The sequence below is a fragment of the Glandiceps talaboti genome, chromosome 18, assembly GCF_964340395.1.
Source record: "Glandiceps talaboti chromosome 18, keGlaTala1.1, whole genome shotgun sequence".
Taxonomy (NCBI): domain Eukaryota; kingdom Metazoa; phylum Hemichordata; class Enteropneusta; family Spengelidae; genus Glandiceps; species Glandiceps talaboti.
In genome coordinates, this window is record NC_135566.1 from 16,032,501 (window position 1) to 16,041,362 (window position 8,862).

The window sequence follows — 8,862 nt, forward strand, 5'->3', positions numbered from 1 at the left end:
TATTGCCAAGATAACACCAATGATCAAGTTACGTAGTAGACGGATGATTGACATGACGTAGTCATTTCTAACCGGTTGTTCCAAAGTGTTCCAGCTATGAACTTTTTAAACCATGAATAAAACTATGCTTAAATCCATAAGCTTAGAGTGCATTTGAAAATTACTGGTGGTTGGTTAAGGCAATGTTCGACGTACACAGTATCTTGTTTTGTATCGAAGCACAGATATAGTGTTACGACGCTGAATTTGGTAGCTGCAACGTTAACCCGTGTTCAGCGGTAAACTTTGGACTCGCCCGGATAGCAATCTGAGAGGTACCGATTTCACGAAACAGTGCTCTGTAAAAAGAAGAAACTCACAAGGACACAAATATTACTTTTGTGTTGAATGACTTATACGATTTGCAGCATAGGGAGCTATTCGCCTCAGTTCCAGTCAATTACAGTTAATTGTCAAAGTTCTTTCAAGTAATTTCAGCTCAGCTCACAATTTCTCAAGAACCCGCTGGTATCGCTCTTCACTTCAGTCGCCAACTGACCTCGTCTCCGGAATAGCGAATTCCAAAGCTACTTCAAACGCATACGTCATCAACATTTTTATTTAAAACATCGTTCATTCCGTATTACAAATATGGTTAACAAACAAATTGTTTACAACAAAAGATTCTCTCTTAACCTTATTTAGTAAATGTTTATTAATATAATTAATTCAATTCAGCAATAGCCAGTTTATTGACCCGTGCTAAATAATTCTAGCTAGACAGCTGTTGATTCAATTGGGACACAATTTATCACTCTAAGATGACATGTGACCTCTACTCATTAGGATAGAATAACATTACTTGACCCGGCTCTGTCTCATTAATCAATGTGACCTTATCACTTGTGTCTTTTGTCAACAGAGGAATTATCAAATCTTAAATGTTTATTTTGTGACTCGTAACACCATTCCCCCCGTCAAAATATGTTTTGTCCCCAAAACACGTAACCAGCCTAATTGTAAGAGAAGCTAATTTAGTTCACAAAATATTGGGAAGAGCGAAAGTGATGGTACCGAAAGATGAAGGTCACATACTGTCAAAGAGATTATTGAGGACAGACGAGCCCGTATAGTTTATATCATACATCAAGTCAAGTAAAGTTTGATAAATATAAAGTAAAGAAGGAATTTTTTTTTTTTTTTTTTTTTTTTTTTTTTTTTTTTTTTAAGGTAAAAACCTGATAATCCGTAAAAATTTGGAAAGTCGGAAATGTGAAGATAGCTTAAATGCCAAAGAAATGGTAAAAGGGTTTGTTGAGATGTCGTGAGACAAAGGTTTTGTAATATCGATCAAAATTTGTTCACAAAATTCACTTATTTAGCTTAATTAACTTAATTATCTTAAATAATTCTTAATTATAAAAGGCAAAAAGAGTTGCAAAATTGTTCTTAATTGAAAATTTAAATCGTCAAAATGTTTCATGTGAACTTGTAAAAGTTCAAAACTGTCCGAGAGTCTAAGAGTTCAAATCCATTTCAACAATTAGAGTTGAAAATGTTAAGAGTTCAAAAGTTTGTGTCTTCATATAATAATATTGAGGAACTGAAAAGAAACGTCAATATGATGACGTGAAAGTTGAAAGTAGCTCAACAACTTTGTTCCTTAAAGACATTTAAAAGTTAAAGTATTGAGATCACAACTGTCTCTCAATTTTCAGTGTGAAAGTTATCTCAATGTTCAGAGACTAAAAGTCCTTAATTAAATCTAATTAGACGTCAAAATAAAATAGGTACCATTAAAACAATTAATTGTTCATTAAATTTGATAACTGTTAACCATCAAAATTCCAGCGATTGTTCCTTAAATTGTAAACCATGTCAAGTTCAAGGGGTCACATTTCGGAATAGAGTTTTGAGGTTGAAGTGGAGTCGCATTTGCACTAGTCTGTCGGCTAATGTCGTTACCGTTGCTAGCGTGGATGTCTGTCGTCACACCACTTAATCTACTGTTTACGAGTCTAGCATCTTCATGAATGAAGGGGCCCTGTAAAGGGTTGTCATGAATTGTGCAACTAGGCAAAGAGGTCATGTCCTTACTAGAATCACACATAGGATGATCTGAAATAGTAGGCAATATCGGGATGACATGCATTTCATGATCAATTGGACTGGCCTCAGAAGCCGTTGTCTTAACCATCAGTTTGTGCCAATATTGTTTAATGGCACGTAGGCAGTACTTATAAGTAATCATAAATATGATACAGAGAGCAAAAATACATATTGCCTCAACAATATATTTAATATAATCGGTGTTATGTGGAGGTTCAAATGGTTTTGTAGGGGATGGGTTTGTAGATATGAACCAAGAAATTTCCTGCGCTTCAACTCTTTTGGCCAACAAGATTCGCAACGCTATACTAAAATTTCTCATTTTCCACATCAGATATATGGACAATGCCAAGTTAACACACGATAATGCTAGGGTCACCCAAATTGAATTTGGAAACATTGTAAATACTGATGGATCATCATTAAAGTTTATGTTCTCCTGCCGAAATTGATCCATAGGAGTAAGAAAGACTTTGGAATTATCACGAAGCATAGTGGCAGCACGATTCAAATCAATTTTGATATCGTTTTCTGTGCTTAAAGTTTGTTTCCACTCAGTCTCTAATATTTGTACATCTGGCAATTGAACTGATGTAGGATTGTCGCTTAAGGTAGATAATTTCAAAGTAGGAAGGGCTGTACTATATAAAGACATAAGAACCGGAATATTCAAAGTATGACTATATACGATATCATGATCTTGTTGGCAACTATTTCCCAAGGTATCTATGTAGTATTTTTTTGAGAATAGTAAACAACCGCAAGGTATCGTGATCACACAAAAATGACACTTTTCAATTTTCTGCAATATTGCATCATTACAAGAAAGATGCCAATCTGATGAATAACCCTGAATTAATACTTGCGAATTTCGCAGCACCTGGGCTCTTTGAATGCCTGTGTGACGAACAATTATTTGAGGATTACACCATTTCAAGACTTTAGAATGTTGATTCAATAATACTGCACGAGCACATGATGGTAAGTCTGGTTTCAAAATCGTACGTGGTTGACAAATAAGAATGGATAAACCTTGACATGTTTGAAATTCAGCTGTTGACATTTCTAGAAAATAATCTCCATTTCGCTGTATTGCAAAATAATTTGGCAAGTTATTTAAGACAGTAACAGATTGTGAAATCGCAGTTCCGTTTGTATTTTGTGCTACTGATGGAAAGGAAGGAATTGGCAAATGAATTACCTTAAATACATCGAAAATCAATGAATGACGACATAAAGGTACTGGAATATTGATGTAAATATTGTGGCCGTTTCTATAAAAAGTAGCTCCTTTTTGACGGTGATAATATGATGCGGTTTCGTGACACAAATGATATTGTGAATATTTTTTCTGAAAGTTGTCTTGTAACTTTTGCAGTGAATTTTCTAAAAGTTTGGAAGAGACAAATTCTGGTGGTAAATAGCCTTCCAGCAAGGTTTGCATACCAATTAAACGTTCTGTAGCTTTGGCTATTAAAACATCCAATGTACGTGATCTATCATCCAGAGCATTTAAAAGTAACATATAACGATGAAATTGATCATTTGAAAGATGATAACTATGGTCCTGTCGCTGTGTTTGTAATCGGAGTCGTTCAATGTCTGCTACTGCCAGAGTCAATTGTTCTACCGTTGAAAAAGTGTTATTGACAGAAGACCACAAATTGTCAATTCGTCGATTTGTAATCTTGAGTACGGAACTCAGGTCAGCACTAAAATGACGTAATCCTGTACGTTGATTTGCTAGTTCTTGTTCAACTGATGAAATATGACGTGCTAAAATCGAGACATCTTTCGTTGTTGCTGTTCCAAATAGAGTTTTAGAAATTTGCCCAATTATTGGCAAAATTGACCTGGTCTTTCGTTCTGAATTATAACCATTATCAAATCCCTTATTTCCATACTTGAATGATGAAAGTCGATCTAGTTCATTTAAGTAATGACGTAACTCTTTCAGCTTGTACTTTATACGATAGTTTAACGTCTTGATGGAAGCAGAGAATTCATCACACATAGCATCAGTAATATTTAAAAGACACACCTGTTTATGCTGAAATGTTGATGTAACTTTCACAATCTCGTGTATATCCAGCCATGGAACCGCTATAGTGAGTGACCAACTGCTAGCAGAAGCTTCAATGACTGCTACCTTTTCGAAAATCACACCATAATTTAGACGTTGTACATCATCTGTGGCCATGAAGTCATAATCCGAGTCACTTTTTGCATATAATAATGGAAAAAGCATGACATAGAAGAAGACTGTTGCCTTTAGCATTGTAAACAGAAATGTTCTCCGGTCCATGGTGATCGATGAAGTGAGCTAATCAATGTTATCATTTAATGATGTGACCACGTAAGATATTTAAGAAATATTTACTTGTGTGATTTTGAAAGCGAGGTTGAGGATAGTCAGAAGTTATTTTACCTTATAAGGTCAGAGCATGACGGATATGGAGATAACAATCTATGTGAGGTATACGAAGAATTCGAGAGATGTTCGAAATTCTAGTCAATATTGTTTATTGTCCTTTGTGAGGAAATAAATATGTGTCATCAATTGGTGGAAATAAATATGCGTTATAATATGGTGTAACATATATGTTGTCCAAAGATGTTAAATTTAAGCAATCACAATTTTCACCATGATCTTCAGAATTTTCATATTCAGTGAATCTGCCACATTGGCTATTGTAGAACTTATAAGTGTAACGATGTGGTTCATCCGGATTTGTAGGAAAAGTTGTAGCGGTAAAAATATCATGTGAATCTAATATGGCTTGTTGGATTCTTTTGGGGAGAGGTAATTGTGATACAAGACGGCCGGCGTCACGTTTTGATTGTGACAATTTGATGGTACCTCCATAAAACTTTGGATTTCTTCCTAAAGAAATACAGTCTCTTATCTTAAAGACACATAAAGCAAACAAGTCATCTGGTTGGTTAAAATATGGAATTAGGGGTTCAAAATATGATTGTAATGATTCAGCTTTAAGCATAGAATTGAAAAGAGCCTGTGATAATTTTGTGCGCGCCTGCACACACGACATGACATATATTAATACTTCATGTGCTTTACGGAATTTTTCATCATGATTTCCAAAAGTACCTAAACTTCGATAATTATAGCACATGAATAATGCATAACAAAGCACGTCAATTCTCAGCGAATGCCAAGGAGTATTATTTTTTGAAAAATAGGCTAAGATAACCTTCAAACTATTTAGCTTGGAGTGCTCTATAGCCGTGGCGGTGACATATGTCTTCCAATGAAGATAAGGATTTGAAGGGAAATGTAAATTATAATTTTTTAAAGCATATTCGACTAAATTTGCGTGGTCATTGATAATACCTTGATATGTTACTTTATCCATATTATAAAGATACTTAATATTCCGTGGGCTGATTTCAACACTATCCTCGAAAATGGGTGTGTAGTCTTCATTTGCTGGAGTTGCAGCTATACGTTGTAAACGTAAGAATTCTAAATCAGCTGGGTCGCAATGTTGACGTAAAGCTTCATAAAATGAATCCTCTCGTAGAAGACAATTACAATCCAGAGCTTCCATTGCCCATATTCCGTGTTCCTCGTTAAGCCAAATAGTCATTTTGAAACCTCAGTATATTTAAACAGGAAGTGTTCATTCAAAGTAATGTTATCGAAATGGAAGTGCATTGCAAGTTGGAACACTAGTGACATGTATAAAATATTTACCGTACATTAGTCAAAAGTTTGTAGCCCAATATGGTAATGAAATGTGACATTGTTTTGTGACACCAGTGACAAATGAGAAAGTACAATTGGAGGACCTATTTCTTGTGATTAAAACTAGTTGTTTTTTGAGTGGTCACTTAAGAAGTACCCTTGTGGCCCCTAACACACATCGTCTGGCCAGACTGTTCAATTATTCACACAATCACAGCTGTATTTATATCTAATTCCTTATTAGGTATAACTTGCAGAATCAATCATGAGGGTTTTCTAAATGACCACTCTTAAACATGAACTTTAAATAATGTGATTGACTCATACGGTAAACATTTTTTGATATTTGATGACCAAATATAAGAAATTTATACATGCTATATGGTAATATTTGTTGTAAAGGATTGCAGTGATCAAACAGGTGGTTTACTGTGTCATTGTCTTTGAGTGACCTTAAGTGTATACTTAAAGATGACGTTTATAAGTTCGTGAACCTGATATAAAAACAGGATGATCCTTGAGAATGTTTAGTGCTAATTGATTCAAGTTTTCAACAGGTTCCCAACTATTAAACTCTGATGAATAACCTTCCCATTTAATTAAATACTGTAGTTTACCATTTTTGTACCTACCACGGATGATTTTTTGAACGTTATAAAACGTTTGATCATTTTCAGCGGTTAATGTATTTGTAATTGCATCAGAACTGTCATCAGTCTGATTTTGGTGGGTATACCGTTTTTCCCGTCTTAACTCAGCTCTATTGCGGATATTTTTTCTCCACGATTGTCCTCTAGGACTGTTGGTGTGTTGATTTGAAGTTGTTTCCGAACACGAATAATATTCAGTTTCTGAGTTCATGTGGTAGTCCGTCATAGTCGTTTGTCTTCTATTATTTTTATCAGTGTTTGATGTGATATTATTGTTGTTAGTGGCAGAGTTGCTATTATCCCTGAGAGGAGCTTCGCTGGCTGTTAGTGTAGTTGCATTATTGTTGTCACTTAGGAATTGTGGAGGTCTTAAGCGTGCATGCTTTAAACGATTTGCATGGATTAGCTTAGGATATTTCTTATCACCTGTTATGTATTCCAACTTGAAATTTACTGGTGAAACTTGTTCGATTATTCGAAATGGCCCACGAAAAGGGTGGTGAAATTTAGGTGTTCGACCCAATTTGACTGCTGGGTGATGTAGATATACGACATCACCCACTTTGAATCTGTGATCATGTGCTTTTTTTGCATCAAAATATGTTTTCATTTTGTGTTGAGCTTTCTGGATATTTTGTTTTGCGAGTGATATTGCAAGATTTCTAGCATGAGCTAATTCATCTAAATGATACTGAATATTGCGTGATTTACCCAATCTTGGCAAAATTTCAGCATCAACTGGTAATCGTGGTTCTGTGCCAAATAGGGCACAGAATGGTGTGATTCCAGTTGCTTCATGGGGGGTTGCCCTATATGCAAATAGAACAGATTGGAGATATGTGTCCCAGTCTGAACTTTGACAGTTTACATATATGCTAAGCATATTTATTATTGATTTGTTTAAGCATTCCACACTTCCGTTCGTAGTAGGCATATAAGGTGAGCTGCGTTGTTTAATAACATCAAAATATCGACACAATTCCGTTACAATTTGAGACATAAAGGAAGAACCTTGGTCTGACAACAATGAATTTGGAAATCCAAATTGACAGAAGATGTGTTCGAACAATATTCGAGAAACTGTTTCGGCTTTGCAATTTGCTGTTGGGAAAGCCCAACAAAATTTGGTAAGGTATTCTGTGATTACCAAAATATAACTATTTCCAGATTTTGTAGTGGGCAACTTTCCCACAAAATCAATTCCTATCTTATCAAATAAACCATTTACTGGTATAGGAAGTAATTTTTGACGATATCGAATACCTCGTTTCCGTGAGTGACAGAAGACACAGGATGCCACGTAAACTGTCACATCTTTGATTAAGGTGTCCCAATAATAACGTAATCTGATAGCCTGTAACGTTCGTGAGGTACCCAAGTGTCCTGCTGTGACGTCATCATGAACCCTCCTTAATATGTATAGTTGTAAGGATTTCGGAATTACTAACTGTCGAATACAGTTATGAGCTTTAGCTGACTTACCTGTAGGGGACCAGTAATGATATAATATACCATTTAAAATGGTAAAATTGTCACTGCTTTGTATTATCTTCTGTGCATGCTTCGAGTCTGTAGGTAACTCGCCATCATTGGTTAAATAATTAATCATTGGTAATAAGTGTTTGTCCTGACGTTGTAAATTGTAGAGTTTATTAATGCCAGTATGTGTATTATCAATCTCACTATGATCGGTTAGTGTGTCATTGGAGTCGATTGATTGAGTGGATGCATTACACAGCTGGTCAGTCATGATATCAGTTTCAGACGAGTCGTATAGATGTCTGATGTCTGTAAGGATATCTTCTTGCGTGTTGAGTTGTAAATTGGCTATCTCTGGAATGTTAGAAATTTCATTCATAGTTAGCTGTGACTGATTGTGTGTATAATTTATGTCATCAGAATTAGTATTGTCGGTGTCTGTCGGTGTAATTTCGGAGTTTTGATATTTTTCAGGTGGATATTCGCGGCGCGACAAACTGTCCGCATGTGGAATTTTTGCTCCAGGTCTGAAAAGAATGTCGTAATTGTAACCTTGTACTTTGAGTACCCACCTGGCTAGCCTGCCGCTTGGAGTTTTCATTTTGAATAGGTAGATCAAATTTGCATGATCTGTAATGATTGTGAATTTGTTTCCTCTCAAGTAAATATCACATTGTGTTAATGCATGTATTACCGCGAGACCTTCACGTTCTGTACAGGTGTAATTTCGTTGTGCTGGATTTAGAGTACGACCACCATAAGAAATGACTCTTTCTATGCCATCTTGAACTTGGGCTAAAATGAATCCTACACTGTATGCTGACGCGTCCGTATATAATAGAAATTCCTCATTAAAACGTGGGAACGCCAATATTGGTTTTGATGTCAACGCCTTTTTTAACGTATCAAAAGCCTGTTGACAGTCATTAGTCCATATGA